Source organism: Odocoileus virginianus, chromosome 7, assembly GCF_023699985.2.
Source record: "Odocoileus virginianus isolate 20LAN1187 ecotype Illinois chromosome 7, Ovbor_1.2, whole genome shotgun sequence".
NCBI classification, from domain to species: Eukaryota; Metazoa; Chordata; class Mammalia; order Artiodactyla; family Cervidae; genus Odocoileus; species Odocoileus virginianus.
The window spans coordinates 4,162,411-4,184,591 of NC_069680.1; the positions used below are offsets into that span (position 1 = coordinate 4,162,411).

Below are 22,181 nucleotides of genomic sequence, written 5' to 3' on the forward strand. Positions count from 1 at the left end.
TGCGAAACATGTTATGGAATGTTGGACTGTAAGAAAAAATAAAAAGCCTGCTCTGACGTAGGAGGGATGATCAGAGAAACGAGGGTAGAAAAGGAAAGGAATCTGCTATCATAAACTGTCTTACGGGGTATATTACTTTTTGTTTATTTCAAACTTGTCCCAAGTTGGAAGGCAACAACCTCAGCAGATGGAACAGGACACAGATCAGAGTTTCCACCAATCATGGAAGGGCCCTTCAGTCCTCTTTAGGAATTAAACTGAATAGTTCTCATCTCAAACATCTAAATAGTTCTAATTTCTTTTGATGAAAGACAAAATTTAAATTAAGAAAGCTTCAAAGATTTCCCTGGTGGTCCCGTGGTTAAGAATCTGTGCTCCCAATGCAGGGAACCCAGGTTCAATCCCTGGTCAGGGAACTAGATCCCACGTGCAGCAACTAGGACACAGTTCAGTTCAGTAGCTCAGTTGTGTCCAACTCTTGCGACCCCATGGACCGCAGCACGCCAGGCCTCCCTATCCATCACCAGCTTCCAGAGTTTACCCAAACTCATGCCCATTGAGTCAGTCATGCCATCCAACCATCTCATCCTCTGTCATCCCCTTCTCCTTCTGCCCTCTATCTTTCCATCAGGGTCAGGGTCTTTACAAATGAGTCAGCTCTTTGCATCAGGTGACCAAAGTTGCAGTTTCAGCTTCAGCCATCAGTCCTTCCAATGAAAACTCAGGCCTGATCTCCTTTAGGATGGACTGGTGGGATCTCCTTGCAGTCCAAGGGACTCTCAAGAGTCTTCTCCAACACCACAGTTCAAAAGCATCAATTCTTCGGTGCTCGGCTTTCTTCACAGTCCAACTCTCACATCCATACATGGCTACTGGAAAAACCATAGCCTTGACTAGACGGACCTTTGTTGGCAAAGTAATGTCTCTGCTTTTTAATATGCTGTCTAGGTTGGACCCAGTGCAGCCAAACAAATAAATAAATAATAATTAAAAAAAGAATCCACCTTGCAATGCAGGAAACACTGGTTTGGTTCAATCTCTGGCCTAGGAAGATCCCACATGCCACAGAGCAACTAAGCCCATGTGCCACAACTACTGAGTCCCTGCTCTGGAGCCCTCAAATTGCAATTACTCAGCCTATGTTCCACAGTTACTGAAGCCCAGGTGCCTAGAGCAGCCTCCTGCTCACCACAGGCTTCCTTAATAGCTCAGTAGGTAAAGAATCCAGAGACACTGGTTCGATCACTTTCACTGAAGTAGAGAAAAGCCCTCTTCAGCAAGGAAGACCCAGCACAACCAAAACAAAATAAAGTAAATTAAAATAAAAAAAGAAAGCTTCAGGACTGACTCTCCTCGGACAGCTGTTTCAACTGACTTAAAGGATTCCACACTCCACCCCCACATTAAGCTGATATTTTTCTTCCTTTTTAGTTAATTTTTAAATTGCTTATATATCTCTACATCAATTTTGTCTTTTTCGACAAACCACATTGGTGGAGGAAGGTCCTAAGATTAATATTTTAGAATTACCAAATTTGAGGAAATATAAAGACATTTTTCAAATGGGTCAACCTAACAATTCCTTTAAGTACTCACTCAGACTTTCATTTCTTAAATCCTGCGTGAATCTCAATTATGAAATTTAAGAATCACTGACTCATAAGTATATACACTGGACATGTCTGAGCTAAGCAGCCTAGTGATACATTAAAATTAACAGCTCCAACATGCTGTATACAATAAATGCCCAGATAACACAACCCATAGCAGCTGTAGAAGTACAGATTAATTTGAAACTACAAAGTGAAACTTCAGGGTGAAGCTGCAGCTAACAAGGAGCAAAACAAACTTGTGATAACAGGCAGTTTTTAGGACAGTTTCCAGGAGATGTCTAGAAAATTTATTAACCTAAGCTATGAGGATAAATAGCACAGAGATCTGCAAGGTTAGCGTCTTTTTTCCTTTCCTTATCTCTTTCAAGCATAGGCTTGTTTTTTGGCTAAAGAAGATTTAAAAGATAAGGTGCTTCTCTACCCTTCAGATATTCGGAGTATAAAATATTCTTGATATTTTGGAAGAAAGAATCAGGAAAGGAATTTAGAAAACTAAAGATTCTGAGGAAGAAAAATAGGGAAGAAAGAAACTGTGCAGCTGGAGTTAAAAATCATTGAGACCACTCTCAGAGTGAGTGATTTTAGGTCATTCTATGCAGTACCAGCATCCAAGGGCCATGGAAAAGAGGGACCAGCAGTTTTATGTGTTGTGTTGTTTAGTCTCTAAGTCATGTCCAACTCCTTTGAGACCCCATGGACTATAGCCCACCAGGCTCCTCTGTCCACGGGATTTCCCAGGCAAGAATACTGGAGTGGGTTGCCATTTCCATCTCCACGGGATATTCCCGATCCAGGGATCAAACCCATGTCTCCTGCATTGGCAGGAAGGTTCTTTACCACTGAGCTACCAGGAAAACCCCTCTACACTCTTTTCCTATGAGTCTGGCATTTTTCTTTTTTTTAAGATTCCATGTACAAGTGAGATCACAGTTATCTTTCTCTGAATTTCTAAAATGCATCTCTTTCAGACAGTTGCTATATACATTTAAAGTAATTATTGATACTGCATTTGTTTCTATTTGCCCTATTTTTTGTTCCTTAAAGCAAAGAAGAACTAAAGAACCTCTTGATGAAAGTGAAAGATGAGATTGAAAAAGTTGGTTTAAAACTCAACGTTTGGAAAACTAAGATCATGGCATCCAGTCCCATCACTTCATGGCAAATAGATGAGGAAACAAAGGAAACAGTGACAGACTTTATTTTCTTGGGCTCCAAAATCACTGCAGATGGTGACTGCAGACATGAAATTAAAAGATGCTTGCTCCTTGGAAGAAAATCCATGACCAACCTAAACAGCATATTAAAAAGCAGAGACATTATTTTGCCAACAAAGGTTTGTCTAGTAAAAGCTATGGTTTTTCTAGTAGCCATGTATGGATGTGAGAGTTGGGACTCTATAAAGAAAGCTGAGCACCAAAGAATTGATGCTTTTGAACTGTGGTGCTGAAGACGACTCTTGAGAGTCCCTTGGACAGCAAGGAGATCCAACCAGTCCATCCTAAAGGAAATTAGTCCTGAATATTCATTGGAAGGACTGATGCTGAAGTTGAAACTCCAGTACTTTGGCCACTTGATGCGAAGAGCTAACTCATTTGAAAAGACACTGATGCTGGGAAAGACTGAAGGCAGGAGGAGAAGGGGATGACGGAGGATGAGATGGTTGGATGGCATCACCAACGCAATGGACAAGAATTCGAGTAGGCTCTGGGAGTTGGTGATGGCAGGGAAGCCTAGCACGCTGAAGTCCATGGGGTCACAAAAAGTCAGACACAACTGAGCACATGAACTGCCACAACTAGAGAAAGCCTGTGCAAAGCAACAAAGACCCCGTGCAGCCAAAAATTAAGACAAATTTTAAAAGAAAAAACTTTCCACAGTCTAGATTTAATATTATACCATTTTACATACACTATATGAACTACATAATGGAATAATTCCATTTACCACACCATCCTGTCCTTTGTGTTACTGTTGCCATATATATCATTTCTACTTTGTGTTACTGTTGCCATAGATATTTGTGGTAGCTTTAAAGTAGATTCCAAAATTTTTTGATACTGCTCCCTATTTCTTCTCCTCCTGAGTGTGGGCCATACTAGTGACTCATTTCTAACCCACAGAATACAGTGGTAGTGACAGTGTGTGATTCCCAAGACTAGATTGTGAGGACACTCAGGCAGTCTTATGCATAAGCCCACACAGTGAAAAACTGGGGCCTCCTGCCAGCAAGCATGTGAGCAAGCATCATGGAAGGAGATTACAGAGTCCCAGCCAAGCCTTCAGATGAATGCAGCCCCCACCAACATCTTGATGGCAACAAGTGACACATTCTGAGCTAAGCCCAGCTAAGCCACTCCTGAATTCCCAACCCACAGAAACTGTAAGATAATAAGTATTTATAGTGTTTTAAGCCATTAATTTTTGAGAAAATTTGTTACACAATGATAATTAATGTAGTAGATTATAAACCCCAAAATACAAGGCCATTTTTGTTATAAACAATGAGTTGTCCTTTAAAGAAAAGGTCTTTCACTTTTGCCTGTACAATTACCACTTCTTGTGTTCTTCACCCCTTTCCGCAGATCTGAGTTTCCTTCCGTTACCATTTCCTCTCAGCCTAAAGAACATCTTTTAGCATTTCTTGCAGTATAAGTCTGTTGACAACAAATTTGTTTAACTTTAGTTTATCTGAAAGCATTTTAATTTTACTCTCATTTCTGAAAGATTTTTTTGCTTAGTACAGTATTTTGGATTGGTGATTTTATTTTTCTTCTTTCAAATTTTAGAGATGCTGTTCCATTATCTTCTGCCTATTTCAGATGAGAAGTAAGCTGTCATTCTTATCTTCATTCCCCTGTAATATCTTTTTTCTCTTAAGAGTTTTGTATTTGTGTTTAGTTTTCAGCAATCTGACGACAAAGTGTTGAGGTGTATAGTCTTCTTATCTACCCTGTTTGAGGTTCACTGAGATTTTTGAATATATGAGCTGATGTTTTTTATTAAATTTGGGGAAATTTTGGTCATCATTTCTTCATCTTTCTTCCTCTCTTTATGAGATTCCAATTAGACATATACTAAACTACTTGATATTAACTCACTGGCACTACAGTTCTATTTTCTCCTGTCCCCAATCTTTCTTCTCTCTGCATTTCAGCTTGGATAACTTCTGTTTATCTGCCTTATAGTTCATTGGCCCCTTTCTTCTGTAGCATTGCTCTTGCTCTTAAGTCCATCCAGTTAATTTTTATTTCCGCGACTATACTTTGAAGGTCCCTATCATTATGGCCTATTTACATCAGCTGCTTTAAATTCCTCATGTGCTAAATCTATCATTTCAGTCATCCCACAATGCGTTGTATCTTTCCCTCTGGGGTCTCAAATGAATGTCTTAAGTGCTCATCAAGGTCTCTCACCTCTGGTTCGACTAGAAATTCAGTGTTTCTGAGAAACGTGCACCCTCAGGTATCTCTGCTCAGCTCTTAGCCCCACAGAAGCCACTCTGTGTCGGGCCTCACCGAGGCTTGCCCTGGGCATATCCCTTCCAGCCCTTGACCAAAGACCTGAGATAAATCCCCAAGAAGATTCCTGCTCCTATATCCATTTGCTGCTGTCTCTACTTCTTTACTCGGACCTACAAATCTCAGCCCTCTCAGAGCCATGAAAACAAAAGCAGATGGCTGTTTTAATAAGCTATTGAGATGTTGCAGTTATCTGTTGCACAGCCGAAAAAAAAAAAAGACACAAGGTGATGTTAGTTTTTTTGACTGGATCAGCTGAGCACTTCCCTCTTCCATCGAACATGCATAACTCTTATTTTCTGGGTAAACTATTATCTTTTAAGATCCAGCTCATGGTACCTCCTCTACGAAGTCTACAGAATTAGTCCTTATCCACTACCTGCTCTATAGGACAGGGGTCCTTTTTGTCTATTTTATACATTGATGTATACTGAGCATCTAGAGCACCGCTTGGTACATAGCAGTCCCTCCATAAATAGTTGCAGAATGGATGACCTAACACACAAATAATTTAAGTTATATATCAAAATGTACATTCACATTCCCAATCTTACAGGATCTCACAGTACTCACTCCTACATTAGAAAGGTTGGGCTTTGATTTTAGGTACTTGGGAGCACCTGAAATGTTTGAGTAAGAAAGTAGAATGGTTAGAATTAGAACAGGTTTTAAGTATCTGAGCACTCCCAAACACAAATGTGTGTGTGTACACATAATTTTTTTTTCCCAGATAAAGACAAAAAGGTATTCCAAGGCAAATCATCCAGGTCATTTATCTTCATATCATTTTTAAAAAATAGGTTTATTGCGTTGCAACTCACATACTATAGAATTAATCCAAAGTGTACAATCCAATGGGTTTAGTAAATTTCCAGAGTTGTGCAACCTGTACCACTATCAATTTTAAAACATTTTCATCATCTCAAAAATACACTCCATACCCATTAGCAGTCACTTTCCATTTGCCTCCAAAACTCTCCCCATCCATCCCAGCCCCAGACAACCAGTAATCTACTTTCTCTCTAGACCAAAAGATTTGCCTTCTCTAGGCATTTCATACAAACGGAATCATACAATAGGTGGTCTTTTGTGACAGGCTTCTTTCACTTAGCATGGTTCAAGGTCTTTATATAATTTTCAAATATAAATATGAAACTTAAAACACAATAATTAAGAGCACAGATGACAAAGCCAGACTATCTGGATTTACCTCCTAGCTCCACCCCATGTTAAGGTTATGTGATTTGAGGTAAGTTACTCAACTTCTCTGTGCTTTAATTTCCTCATCTAGAAAATGGGTTTAGTAATAGAACCTGCTTCATAGGGTCACGGTGAAATTTAAATGAGTTAATATAAATACAGCACTTAGAAGAGTACCTTACACGTAGTAAGCACTATACAGGGGTCAGCTGCTATTATTATTGTTGTTTTTGTTGCTCTCATCATCATCTGCATTAGAGAGCAAGACTATGGACAGATATGCTCAAAATCCTTGTCATAGCTTCAGGATGTTTTTTGGCATTTAATGGGTTTTTAAATGAGTGTCTCAGGAGAAAGAAGCGGGGAATGACTAACTGCTAAAGAACACAAGGTTTCTTTCCAGTGTGAGGAAATGTTCTGGAACTAGACAGGGGTGAAGGTTGCACATATGTGTAAGACACCCAAAAAAACCCCACTCAATCGTATATTTTAAAAGGGTGAATTTCATGGTTTGTGAATTATGTCTCAATTTTTAAAACTGAGTGTCTCTCTTGTTTTAAAAAACTGCTATATTTCAAGCTAAAAATAGTGAAAGCATACATGGATATCCTGCCTTGAAAAAAGCCAGAAATTTAAATAGCTTCCCTACTTATGCTCCACTTTGTCCTTCAAGTGTTTCCTGTATTTCATGTATCAAAAAGGTATTTATGTTTTATTCCCACTATTAGCTCAGATGGAGGGTAGGAGATACAGTGTTTGATTATGTGAACTTTCTAGGGCATGGCTACATAAAGGAGTAAATTTAAAAAGAGAAATCATTTTTCACTTCTAAATTATATTAGGTAATAAATATATCCATAACAGTTAAAAGCTCAGATTTAAGTCAGAGAGAATTAGTTTCAGTTTTTGGTTCTGCCATTTGTCAAGCTATGTGACCTTGGGCAAGTTACTTAAACTACTCAGAACTTGTGTTTCCTCATCTGTAAACTGAAGATAACAATAGTAATTTATTTTATGGTGTGTTATGAGGATTAAGTTTGATCATGTAGGGAGCTTCTCTGGTGGATCAGTGGTTAAGAACCCACCTGCTAATGCAGGGGACAAGGGTTCGATCCCTGGTTCAGGAAAATCCCACGCACCACAACTACTGAGCACAGGTGCCCGAGGTCTGATGCTCTGCAACCAGAAGCCACCACAGTGAGAAGCAGGCGTACCCCACTCTGCAACTAGAGGAAGCCCTTGCACAGCATGAAAGACCCAGCACAGCCAGAAATAAATAAATAAGTTTGATCATGTAGGTAAAACCTTTAATACATTTCCTGGTAAACAGTGAACCCTCTCACATTTTGTAAATGTCAGCTATGAGGATGGTGGTGATGATAATGAAATGAGAGGAGAACTGTTATCATCGCTCATAATGACGATAACAATAATAAAGGTGAGGCAGCAACTTCTGGGTGGGGCCAATTGCTCAAAATTGCTAGCCTTTTTGAAAGGAAGGGGCAATAATGTGACTCTTTGTGGTTACTGGTCACAAGGACAAAGTAATTGACAACCCCCTCTACCCTAAGTTCTAAATGAACTACATAGTTCTATATCCCACAAAGATCTGGCAGCAGTTTCACTTAAAAGATCCTTGCCTATGGGTCTAAGAAAACCTTTGCCAAATGCCTTCCAGGGATAGCAGAGGAATATGAAATTAATTAAATTAATATCCTATGGAACTTACACCATCCTTGTTCTCAAGCCTTCAGACTTAGGCTAGGACTATACTACTGACCTTCCTGGGTTTCTACCTGGCTGACAGCAGATCATGGAACTTCTTAGCCTCCATAATCCTGTGAGCCAATTCCCCAAATTAATCTTTTAATAAATGCAAAAAAAACTAATATCCTAAAAAAAAACTTCTAAAAAAGTATCCTCCATTTCCAGGAAAAACATTAACACTACTGTCAAGTCCTTCAAACTCATACACCTCTTAAAAATTGTTTTTTGACGACATTTTTCAATTTGAGATTTCCCCTGCCCTACTTATACTCCCACCATCTTTTCTTTGGGACTATGGCAATAACTTCCTAAATGGTTACCCACCAGTCTTATCTCCCTCTGTTCTATTTTCTACACTATACTAGGATTATCTTTTTAAAATACAAACTTTCATAATTCTCTACTGCTTAAAGTTGAAAAGACTTTCTCATCCATCACTGATAAGAAGTATCTGAAACTCGTTTGTAAACTGTACAGAGCTCATCATGATCTGGTTCCCACACATATGTTTGGCCTCATCTGGACACCCTCCACCCACCACACACCCTAAACTCTAGCCTCATCAAAATACTGGCAGTTCACTGTAAGGTACTACATTGTAACACATATTATTACAACACATCTACAGACTGCTTTTCAATCATATTATCTCCAGTGTGTGCCGTTGCTACCTTTGACTATGGTAAATAGGAAGTGTTTATTTTTGTTAAACTGAGCACTGCAAGGAAGAACACTCCATAACTAGCAAACCACCTCTGGTTGACACTTCTGTTGTGAATAATAATAATACTTTAGTTTTTAAGCATTTGGAGTCACCAGAAGAGAATATTGACCAAGTCTGACTCCCAACTATGGACTATAAGAATAAAGTTTGAATATACTGCTTAAATTCAACACAAAGATTTCCAGTAATTTACTGTTATCAATACCTTTAATTAAAGCAAACCTCTTCTTAAGATAGCAAGTTAATTTCATAATAAAAGTGTATCATTATCAGAGAAATGCAAATCAAAACCACAATGAGGTACCATTATACGCCAGTCAGGATGGCTGCTATCCAAAAGTCTACAAGCAATAAATGCTGGAGAGGGTGTGGAGAAAAGGGAACCCTCTTACACTGTTGGTGGGAATGCAAATTAGTACAGCCACTATGGAAAACAGTGTGGAGATTTCTTAAAAAGCTGGACATAGAACTGCCATATGACCCAGCAATCCCACTTCTGGGCATACACACCGAGGAAACCAGATCTGAAAGAGACACGGGCACCCCAATGTTCATCGCAGCACTGTTTATAATAGCCAGGACATGGAAGCAACCTAGATGCCCATCAGCAGACGAATGGATGAGGAAGCTGTGGTACATATACACCATGGAATATTACTCAGCCATTAAAAAGAATTCATTTGAATCAGTTCTAATGAGATGGATGAAACTGGAGCCCATTATACAGAGAGAAGTAAGCCAGAAAGATAAAGACCATTACAGTATACTAACACATATATATGGAATTTAGAAAGATAGTAACGATAACCCTATATGCAAAACAGGAAAAGAGACTCAGATGTATAGAACAGACTTGTGGACTCTGGGAGTAGGCGAGGGTGGGATGTTTCAAGAGAACAGCATTGAAACATGTATATTATCTAGGGTGAAACGGATAACCAGCTCAGGTTGGGTACATGAGACAAGTGCTCGGGCCTGGTGCACTGGGAAGACCCAGAGGGATCGGGTGGAGAGGGAGGTGGGAGGGGGGACTGGGATGCGGAATACATGTAAATCCATGGCTAATTCATATCAATGTATAACAAAAACTACTGTAATGATGTAAAGTAATTAGCCTCCAACTAATAAAAATTAAAAAAAAAAAAAAGAGAACAGCATTGAAACATGTATATTATCTAGGGTGAAACAGATCACCAGCCCAGGTTGGGTGCATGAGACAAGTGCTCGGGCCTGGTGCACTGGGAAGACCCAGAGGGATCGGGTGGAGAGGGAGGTGGGAGGGGGGACCGGGATGGGGAATACAAGTAAATCCATGGCTAATTCATTTCAATGTATGACAAAAACCACTGCAATGATGTAAAGTAATTAGCCTCCAACTAATAAAAATAAATGGAAAAATAAATAAATAAATAAATAGAAACATAATAAAAGTGTAAGCAGTACTATAACAAACACATTAAATGTCCTTATTCTATGTTAGATTTTCAGTCTTAGTTTTATTAATTGTTGGGCTTTAAAACTAGATGAAAATACTGACATTGAGATACTTTTTTTTAACAGTCATCAAGCACTAAATATTGGTGAAAGTGAAAGTGTTAGTCGCTCATCTGTGTCTGACTTTTTGACCCCATGAACTGCAGTCTGCCAGGCTCCTCTGTCCATGGGATTTTCCTGGCAAGAATACTGGAGTGGGTTGCCATTCCCTTCTCCTGGGGATCTTCCTGACCCAGGGATCAAACCCAGGTCTCCTACACTGCAGGCAGATTCTTTACCATCTGACCCACCAGATAAATAAAGCCAAATACAGCTTCACACATCAATAATTTTCTTTCTTTTTATTTTTATATTGACTAATTACCCTGTAGAACTATTATAGTCGACTAGTGAGTCAAGGGAACAAGACTAAAAGAAAAATAAAACAAAATTGGACTTCATGTCTACAGCAGTCCAAATATTATAATTATTGAACGACATCTAGACAGTGGCAGCATAAAGAACAGATAATAAACACTATAGGTGTGAAGACCATACATATTAGCATTAGGCTTTACAGTCTGGCTAGCAGCTCAGGAATAAAACACAGGACCCCAGCAGGCAGTAACAAAGGTCTGACTTTAATGTAAACTCATTCTCCTCTTAACTGACCCTTCAGGGATTCTGTTTCCTGATAAGCAGATCTAAACTATAAGACAATAATATCCCAAGGAAGTTCTGGCACTGAGCCCCAGAAATCCTTAAAGCAATAGACACTGTCTGAAAGAAGAAAACCAGACCACTCTCTCGCTTCTCCATTCCCTTCTCTGACTCTAGGGACCATGAAAATACCTTGCCAAAGAGAAGCTATAAAATTCCTTCTGAGACAAAATGTTTTTTAAATAGAGATATCTGTTGCTGATTATGTCATTCCCTATCACCTGGAACACTTTGGAAGACTCCTCGGAAATGAACTCTGGACCAGACCAAGTTGTATGTGGGTCAGTGAAACCTTCCTATTTATGGAGACTGAATAACTTGGAACCTCCAAGAGTGACTGACAGATTAAAAGTGTAAATTAACTCGCAACTGGGAAATAAGGTTGCATCATAGCCATTCAAAAAAAACCCCGAATGTGGGAAACTACATGACAAAACTCTTTAACAAAATAAACTGTAATCAAAACTTAAAATGAAAACGAAAGGAAAGGGAACTTATCAATTAAAAACTACTTAAGAAACGTATTAGCTGAATGCAATGGGTGCCATTTCTTGGATTCCAATTCAAACAATGTTTAAGAAACTGAGACAAATGGGAGAAATTCAGAACATTGACTAGCTTCCTGATTATATATTAAGAAATGACTGGTGCTTTTTCTTAGGTGACAGTAATGGTACTGCTGTCATATGTAAATAAAATGCAATTCTTTTTTTTTCCTTCTAAGTCACTAGAACCAGAGAATCTTAAAAAGGGCAAAGGGAGGTGGAACACAGAAACAAACTCAGCTTTCTACATCTTAAATTGAGTGTTGGATACATGGGACATTTGTTGTATTGTTTGCTCTTTATTCATTTTTTGCAAATCTCAAATATTATTAATTATTAGGAAATTATTATTTTTAGGACAAGGTCAAAAAGCCAGAGAATGCAAGCTGGATGGGTAGTTTCAGATTCCCTTTCTGAGGTGCCATTCGTTTCTGTCTGCAGAGTCAACACAGGATCTGAGAAGAAACTCCCCAGCCAGTCCCAGCTGCAGAGTCCTCCCAGTCCCCCTACACCTCACCCCAGCGAGTAGTGTGGTGAACGTGAAAAAAGGACAATCATCACTAACCATGTGACTGTGTAAGTCATTCCTGGTCTTCAGGCAGCCCCTTACCTGAGACCTGCTATGGCATGCTGGTTAAGAGAGTGGGTGCTGGAGAAAAACAGGCGTGAGTTTCATTTCCTGTTCTATCACTTAACAGCATTAAAAACTTTAGGGCAAGTTTCCTAACCAACTTATACCTGAGTTTCTCCAAATGCAAAATGAGGATTACAACAGCACCTTCCGTATAAAATTGTTCTGAAGATTAAATAAGAATGCAGTTAGGACTATGACTGGCTAAAATAGTAGCTGCTGTTAGTATATTATTATTGTTGTTTTAAATTCCTTTCCCTTCATTTGAATTCAGACTCCTAGTGAACCCCAAGACATATTCATAATTATAATAATATACTTCTTGCTATCATCATTGCTATAGGAAAGAAAGAGAGATCTGACTGAAGTAGAAATAGGGACGTGGAATTAGAATATACATGGACAGTTTGGATCAGATTTGAGGGCCAGGTAATGTGTCAAGCTGTAGAATAATAGTAGGTAAAAATAATGGTTAAGTGGAATTTTTCAGGACCTTGACTCAGACAATGGTCTATACAAGACAGATGGGTCTACAGCTGTGGCCTCCAGGACAGCATTATGGTGTATTTGTGTCGACCCCACCCCCCCTTTTTTTTCTCTTAGCACCCTACAGAGTGCTATTAAATATGATTGAGCCTTGCTTTATAATAAAGTGACCAGGTATATGCAGCATGACTGTTCATCATGACAATCCTGAACCAGATCCAGAAACAACAGAAATGCCAAAAGGTTTCTGCATGGCTGGGGATGGGAGGAAGAATAAACTAGAAAGGGGGAGGACATGGGGTGTGACGCTGGGCGTTCAGCACCGCTTGGCACATCCACTGCAACTTTTTTTGCTGATGGGGCAGATCATTTATCCTAAGAGAATCAATCACCTCATGAAAACAATGCAGAGTGTGTGCTGGGCCCGGAACCTATGAACCCACGTCAGCACTGACTATTCTCTCTGGGGCCCTACTCCCACCATGTGCTTGTCAGCAACACAGACACACTCCACTTTCAAAAACCATAGGGTGGCTAAAACGGATGTAGAGAAATTAACTCTGTGGCTGGGTTGACAGAAACGCTTACAAGGTCAAGCAGGAAACTGGAACTCCACTAGTTTATCGGACCCATGAGGCTAAGAAAACTGTCTTCCCTTACCTCTCCCTTAAGACTTCCCCTCTCTATAAAGCTGCCTCCTTACAGACTGACTCATTTTATGGGTTCCATCTGTTGAGGGCATGCTACGCACTAGGCAAGGCTCAAAGGTGCTTGGGATTTATCAGTGAAGAAAACAGGTTCCTGCCCTTGAAGAATTTCCTCCTGGAGGGATGGGGAAGGCAGACAACAAGATTTGAGGAAGTGACAGGTATCTCAGCAAAATGAAAAAGAGCAGGGTGAAGGAATGAGTTAGGAGGGGAGGGCATTGGAGGTTGAATCTATCAGCTGATAACAATGTTAAAAATTGTCACTTCTGGCAATTTAGTACCATACTCCCTCACCTCACACTAGCAGAAGGTGATTAGGGAAACAAACCAATATTTTGGGCTTATTTCAGAGTCAAAATAAATTACAACTATTTCCTCCATACTTTTTATTTTCTGAAAGATAAATGCAAATGTGGTCTAAAAAAGGAAGGTGCTAACTGAACTGAAGCAGAGGGACATCAAATAGATTCCTCCTCTCCTTCAAGCTAGTCTTCAGTCTGCTGGCAGATGGACTATGACTTCACCATACTCTGTAATGAGGCTGGGCTGTCCGTGCACTCAGATACAGCCTGTTAGAAATGTCCAAGTCATCAGCAAGCAATAACCCCGCCTCTATAAACTAATCATATCTTTCTTACAGCTTTTTTTTTTCCCCAGAAGATCAATCAAAACAAGAGAAACAAGAGTTGATGGCCTAAACCTGAAAAAGGAGGGGTGATACACAATTATACAGCCCAATGTTGGCTGAATTCTCCTCCTTCAAAAAGTAATCCCCCCATACCTACTCCCCAGAGAAGATCAGAGAGAGAAACAGTTTAACAGGGATTGATTCTAAAAGGCAGAATCAAAGATTTCCTTTTCTATTTGAAAATTTTCTACAATTAAGAGGCATAATTTTTATAATTAAGAAAAAACAGCTAGCTTATAAAAATCATGTACCAAAAGAGATGGCCCTGAGAATCTACTGCCCAACACTCTAGCAGTTATGATTGCTAAAGAGCTACTTGCTGAACCATCTCAATATTCTGAGAGAGATACTTAGGTGAGATTTATACCCAGAGTAGAGACTGATCCACAGAGCAAGGAAACTATAATTTACTATCTTATATTTACAATCATGCTGACGACTTCAGTTATGCTGAATGTGGTGCTCTCATCCTTCATACCAGCTTTTTAAATTCTCACTCTTAAAGCAGGAGGAAGAAGATGACATAACAGTGAAATAAGCTTATATTGGAATTGTGAGATGTTTACCATAAATTTATATATGCAGTGTTCCGAAATATTGAAGACTTTTATTAATCTTCTTATACTTGAAGCTAAAGCTCAGCTTAGGATTTTGGTTTGCAGCCTCCTGACGCCATCTTATTTCTTTGGAGACAAATCCTGAAAAAGTATTTGACAAGGCTTAATACCCATTTATGATGAAAAAGCTCAGTAAACTAGGAGTACCTAGAGGAGAATGCCTTAATCTGACAGAAATGTCAGTCACTCAGTCATGTCCGATTCTTTGTGACCCCGTGGACTGCAGCCTGCCAGGCTCCTCTGTCCATGGAATTCTCTAGGCAAAAATACTAGAGTGGGTTGTCATTCCCTTCTCCAGGGTAACCTGATGAAGGTACACCTAAAACCTAAAACTAACATTATATAAAATGGGGAAACTTTAGATTAATTCTCCTTAAGAATGAGGACAAGATAAAGATGTTCACTAACATAGCAACATTTTTTACATAGTTCTGGAAGTTCTGGTCAAGGCTGTGAAGGAAAGATAAACAAGAAATACAAGGATGGGAAATAACAAAACTATCAGTATTTTCAAAGGACATGATTAATTATGGGGGAAAAGAAACAACAGTAAACAACAGACTATTTGAATAAGACAGTGAAGCTGGGCTGCAAAATACAAGATTAACTTACAATAATCGATACCATTTCTCTTAAACTATCAATAGCCAACCATAAAACAATAGTAATAGAAAGACACATGATTCACAATAGTAACAAAACTGTCAAGTATTCAGAAATTAATTTAGTCAAGAATATCCTCTTAGACCTTTATGGAGAAAACTTTAAAGTTCTAATAAGGGACTTAAAACATGAGCTGATGAAGTATTCAGGCGTAAAGGGTCATGATGTCTGCAACTAATAACTCAAATGGGTAAGAATAAATGGCACAGAAATGTAGACAGGGAGTAATAAAGCAAATATAGCGATATGAATCTAGGTAAGGGAAATACAGGAGCTCTTTATACTAATCTTAGAATTCCTCTGTTAGTTTTAAATTATTTCTAAGTAAAACAAAAATTCTGGAAAAAAAGTGAGCTGAATAAATGAAGAGACACATGACATACTTCTGAATGGAATAAGCTAATATCAAAGAGATGTTAAGCCTCCTTCAAATAATTTATAAATTCAGTGTAAGCCCAATAAAAATTTCTCACAAAATTTGAGGAACTTGATAAGCATACTGCAAACGTTATATGGAGAAATAATGACCCCAGAGTAGCTAAACAAATTTAAAAATAAAAGAGATGGGATACTTGCTGTGCCAGTCCTGAGGATGTATTGCCAAATCACTGTAATATAATTAGAGCGATAAAAAACAGAGCAAGAACTGACAAACTAATGGAACAAAACAGAGGCTTAGAGATAGACTAGCATATTCATGGAAACCATATAGGAGAAAGAGGGTATAACAATGTAATGAAAGAAATGATGGGTTTTTTGGATATGTTACTGGAAAAACTGGCTCATTAAATGGAGAATAATAGGGCTGGATCCCTATCTAACTCATGTGTAATGTGGACTCCAGACAAATTAAAGAAATAGCAATAACTTGGGGACTGGCAGGGCCTTCTAAAAACTCTAAAAGCATAAGACATAAGCCAAAGAATTTACTTATTTCATTATATTGAAATTAAGAATTTTTATTGATAATGGAAAACAAAGACAAAATTAACATATGAGAAAACATCTACAAAGTGATGATGAACGAACATCTATAAACTGTCTTCCATGAGTCAACAGCAACAACACAGTAACTTCAAGAGAAAATAGGCTGACAGGAATCAGTAATTTATAGATAAAACTATATGTATGAGATGTTTATAATCATTAGTAACCAAAGAATACAAATGAAAACGACAAGACACCACTTTGCCCATATGAGATTACAAAAGGTGGAGACAGAGAGAAAGCTGAGTGGTGGTTGGGACATGATATAAGACCCCTCGAACACTCTGGCAGGAGAGATTGGTACAGCTATTGTGGGCAGGCTTCTGGCACAGTCTGATCAAATTCAAGACATGAAAGCCCATGACCCAGTGATTCCCTTCTAAGTGTATACCCCACACTTCTATTACACAGTTTTAGAAGTGGACAGGTATGAAGATGCTCACTGCAGCAATATTTGTGCTGGTAGGAAGTAGGGACAACCTAAGTATTACACAGAGAGGAGATAAGCAAAATTGTGGTTCACACACGCACACAGAGCATGGGACATAATACAGCATTCAGAAGCAAAGAATTAGATGTACACATAGAAACACAGGAGGGGAAAAAAAAGCATAATGAAATGCACTATTACCAACTAAAATGCAGGGAGGAGGATAAGGGAAAAAAAAAAAAAAAGACATCTTTTAGGCTCCTTGCATGTTTAACAAGAAGAATTCAAATGACCTATGATGAAAACAAAATTAGAATTGTTTCCTTCCCCTAAGTTTCCAACTTTCCTAACAACAAAAGCAACTTTGGTTGCCAGTTTTGTTGATGAGTAACAGCTTTTCATCCTTTTTCAAGCAGGAAGGGAAAAATTCAGGGATCAGCAGAGTACTAAAGAGATCAGGGGAGAATGGTCACGAAACAGTGTTTTTGTTCTCATGACCTCACAACCTGACTGAAAAGAGCCGATTACCTCTTGATTAGGAGTGAGATTAGGAGTGATTCAGCTAAAGGCACATCGGTGGCATCAACTTTTCACCTCCTCTGAAACTACTTACTTTCAGAACCTTTTCATATATATAATCCTCTAGTCTTCCCACAGAGATCCCACACTTCTTAGAATCTAAAAATTCTAGAGCTAGAGAGCACCTGGTTATCCTAAGATGAGCAAACAAAGGCCAGGGGACTGCAGTTCAGGGTCACACAACTGGTATGAATGGGAAGACCTCACTGATTGTGCCCTTGTCCCCTTTCTGTCTCTCTGGCCCAGCAGCCAAAGTGATCCTGTTAAAACATAAGGCATCGGAAGCTTCTCTGTCCAAAACGCTGAACGGGCTCCCCCCTCACTCAGAGTAAAGGCCAAAATACTTTACAAAACCGCCTACACTGCTATGCACACCCCGTCCCCCACCCCAACTCCTACCACCCCTCATCTGCTGCACTTTCCCCTCACCCACATGGGGAATGCTTGACCACCATGACCTCGCTGTCCCTCACACATGCCAAACGTGCTTCTGCATTACAGTTTGGAACTTACTCACTCCTCTGCCTTCTGCTCATTCCCTCACTCCTCTCAAGACCTAGGTTGAAAGCGATCTCAGTAGAGGCCTTCTCAGACCACTCTGCACTTTATGAGTGCACTCCTCCTTCTTTGCCACTTACACCTCTTTATGTTTCTTAGCAACACTTATAATCATGTGACCATGACCCATTCACACATTTATTTCCTGTCTGCCCCCATGTACCAGAATATCTACTGCATGAGGGCAGGGCTTTTTCTGTTTTGTTCACAGCTATATCCCCAGCACCAAGAACAGATCTGGTGCTCTATGAATATTTGTTGAGCCTTGATTTACCAATTCTTTCATCACAAGGTTGATCTGTGATATGATTTTATGACTGCTAGTTCATACCTTTCTGCCTTTCCAGGTGAGAGACTGATATCTTATAATTAGCTCCTAGCCAACAAAACTAAGTTATCCAATCTTTTTTCTTTTTTTCACTTTTAGTTTTTTTTTTTTCATTTATTTTTATTAGTTGGAGGCTAATTACTTTACAATATTGTAGTGGTTTTTGCCATACATTGACATGAATCAGCCACGGATTTACATGTATTCCCCATCCCAATCCCCCCTCCCACCTCCCTCTCTACCCGATCCCTCTGGGTCTTCCCAGTGCACCAGGCCCGAGCACTTGTCTCATGCATCCAACCTGGACTGGTGATCTGTTTCACCATAGATAATATACATGTTTCAATGCTGTTCTCTCGAAACATCCCACCCTCGACTTCTCCCACAGAGTCCAAAAGTCTGTTCTGTACATCTGTGTCTCTTTTTCTGTTTTGCATATAGGGTTATCATTACCATCTTTCTAAATTCCATATATATGTGTTAGTATACTGTAATGGTCTTTATCTTTCTGGCTTACTTCACTCTGTATTGTTATCCAATCTTAAAGGTTAGTTTATTCAAATGATTTCCTAAGCAAGGCATAATAAGAAACTATTTAATATTAACTGAATTCATGTTTAAAGGTTGCCATTTCCTCCTCCAAGGGATCTTCCCAAACAAGGGATGGAATCCACCTCTTCTGCACCAGCAGGCAGTCTTTACCACTGGGCCATCCGGGAAGCCCACTGTGGGGTAGGTAATACATTAACTAACTTCAGAAACAACAGACTAATAAACCTAAAAAACAATGCAAGCCTTATATCTGGTAGTGGGTATGCAAACCTCCATTTGCATTCTAGTTTAATTGCTTTTGTCACTTTAAAAAGTTCACCAAATTTAAAAAGTATCTGTAATCTGAACACTGAAGTGTCTGAAATATGAGAAAATCACCTTTTGCTTATTTCAGCCCAACCCTGATAAAGTGAGTGGGAGAGACGAGAAGAATAACAAGTTTGAAGATTCACTAGGAAACCTGTTGAAACTGTTTCCTTCTGAGGCAGAGAAATGAGTCTTAAGGGCTCTGGAGGCTTCCTAGATTGCAGTCTCCCAGTTTAGGGAGGATAAAAATCTATACACAGTCCCCTTAACCCTTTCTCAGAACCAGAGCCTCATGGAGTCTTGCACTGTGTTCTAAAAATGAATATTCACTCTGAGTTTTTAGGAGACCTAAATGATGATTCAAGAATTACAATTTATCATGTACTTTAAGAGGAGAAAAAGTGTTGTAGGTTCAATCAGTGCTTGAAAGAGGCTCTGAACTGCCTTTTTTATGTGGATCAAAGAGAAATGTGAAGGGGTCTCTGCCCATAAGAGGGACACTAAGAAGAAAGGAGCCAGAAAAGAAACAAGAGGTGGGAAAGGCTCTACTTTGGAGCTGCAAGACAAAATAACATGTACATATTTGGACAGATTGTCTACGAAGATTATCACATCTCGGCTGGAAATTCACACAGTATGAACACTGTATAGAAGACACCTTATCACATTTCTGAGGCAGAATGTTCTTGGCTTATTGCAAAAGTTATCTGTGCACTGCAGAGATCCCATCCCCAGGCCAGATTTTAGCAGCTCTCCACCATACACAAAGCACTCCATTACAGTCTCTAAACTTAGTGAATTCTGTGTTAACACAGAAGTAATTTGAAAAGTCTCTTTTGACTTACATTTACTCAACAATGATGAAGTAACGGGGAGCACTGAGAGTAACACTGAATTTGAAGATATGCTATGCATGATGCAGAGTTTTAAAAAAAAAACATGTTTTCTAAAAATCAGTATTGTCACAATGATCGACATGTTTCAAATTAACAGGTAAAATCAGGGAACTTTAGAGATGGGAGTCTTAGAGATCCTTTAAATCAATAATTTAGAGAAAAACAGGTGCTGAGGTTTAAACTAACTTGCTCATCACCTTGAATCAATTCTATGCCGTGAGTAATAAACACAGCAACAGTCTAAGAAACAACACCTGTATGCTGGCACATACTTCACTCTTCAATATACAACAAGGAATTAATCGAGCCTGTAACTTCAGCTATACAAACATGTGCAGCTAACCTATGTGTGCTAATGTCGCTTCAGTCATGTCTGCCTCTCCGCGACCGCATGGACTATAACCCTCCAAGCTCCTCTGTCCAGGGGATTCTCCAGGCAAGAATACTGGAGTGGGTTGCCATGCCCTCATCCAGGGATCTTCCTGACCTAGGGATCCAACCCATGTCTCCTATATGGGCAGGTAGGTTCTTGACCACTAGTGCCACTTGGGAAGCCCAGTTAATCTATGCTCAAACACTAAATATTAATGCTACCACTGGCTTGCCACATTCCACACCAGTGATAGTGAAAAGAAAGCTCACATTATTATAAAACAATTACTGTAAAACAGACCTAAAGGCAAATTACTAACTACAGAATAATTTGTGAGTATCCTTCATTACTATATAAATGAGACAGACAATAAAGGATAAAAAGATTGCATGTAAAGTGGAGTTTTTTCATTTAAAATTTAACTGCATACACCAACCATTTTCCACAGCACCTAACTTGCAGCAGACCTGACCTGTTTGTAAGCCCAGTATTCCTTTATTCAACTGACAGCATGGACATCCTTTTTAAGGTTAGATGCCTTGAGAAATTGATGCCTGGTGGACATCAGTACCTGTGGCAGGAAAGCAGGTGTACCAAATTCCACCAGAAGCAAGCTTGCATCTCTAGCCAAACAGGTCTAACTCTCGTTTCGGGAACCGTCCTCTTCTGCCTCCCTGACACAAAATCACGTCCTACTCCGACTGAAAGTGACGCTGTGTGAACCAAAAGAATTTCTTCATCTGTAAAATAACGCTGGATTTTTTTTCCAGAGTTTACAAACACCGCCTGATTGCCGGAGTGGCAGGGCGGTGCAGTGCAAAGATCCCTGGGCTTGCCTGACACAATTTAAAACGCCCACGTCTGCACCCCTCGGACTGCCGGCCACCTGGCCTCCTAGGGCTCGACCTAGGGCGCCTCCTAGGGCTCGACCGACCTGGACCGGAGGGCTCCAACGGGGGCCCGGCGTCCCGCTGCTTGTCGGAGGCTCCCGGCAGGGGTAACGGCCGCGGCCGGGCAGAGGCGGCGCAGGCCCAGCATCCCGGCGCGTCCCTCGGAGTCCGGGTCCCCTCCGCCCGCCGCCCCCAAAGACCGAACCGCCCAACCCGGCCTCGCCCGGCCCCTGACCTGCTCTCTGCTGCCCGGCGGTCCCTCGGCGCAGCGGGCAGCTACGGCCGCACGTCCCAGGCCCGCTGTCACCACCGCCTCTGCAGGCGGCGGGCGGGTCAATCCCGCGTGACTCAGCGCCGCGGCCCCGCCTCCAGCCTAGGCTTCCGCCTCGCCCGGACTGCGCGGCCCGGGGGCGCCACGCTTCGTCCCGGCGCGCCCACCCCCTCAGGGCCAGCCCCGCGCTCTAGCCCCCAGACGGCCCGCCCCGTGACGTCAGAGGGGGTGGCGCTCCAGAACCTCTACCCCGGGAAACTGAGGCAGCCGGCCGCGCGGCGCCTACTTTGCTGGGGCAGCTCGAGTGTCAACTCCCCGTGGCGCGTTCAGTTCTATGTGCAGCTCTCTCTGGTCGAAAGTTCCTTTCCTCCCTTGCTGATCCCTCACCCGCTACACTCCCCATCCAACCTGGGCGGGGGTGGGGAAGGGGGTTGGGGTGGGTGAGTTCCATTTAGAGAAGGCCCATTCAATTCCTGTCTACGGTGCGGTCCTCTGTGTTGCTCCGAGGTAGTTCCTTTTATCACGTCACAAATGCTTGCCGTTCACTCTGGCCTATTTTTTTCCGAGGAACTTCTCTCAGGATTTCGTCAAGAATTTGAGAGTAAGGAATGACAGAATGCCAGAACTAGGCAGGGCTGAGAGCACGCTTTTAACTCGTT

The 22,181-nt window shown here is 40.6% G+C and overlaps 1 protein-coding gene across 1 annotated transcript in view; it reads right to left on the reverse strand.

Annotated features, from left to right (window-relative positions):
• The window catches only part of DNMBP (dynamin binding protein), a 117,910-nt gene extending 96,312 nt beyond the window's left edge, over nt 1-21,598 (reverse strand). Inside the window, exon 1 of the mRNA XM_070470014.1 lies at nt 21,487-21,598. The gene's annotated coding sequence lies outside the window, so the exon portion shown is untranslated. The remainder of the gene's footprint in view (nt 1-21,486) is intronic.
• Between the last annotated feature and the right edge of the window lie 583 nt (nt 21,599-22,181).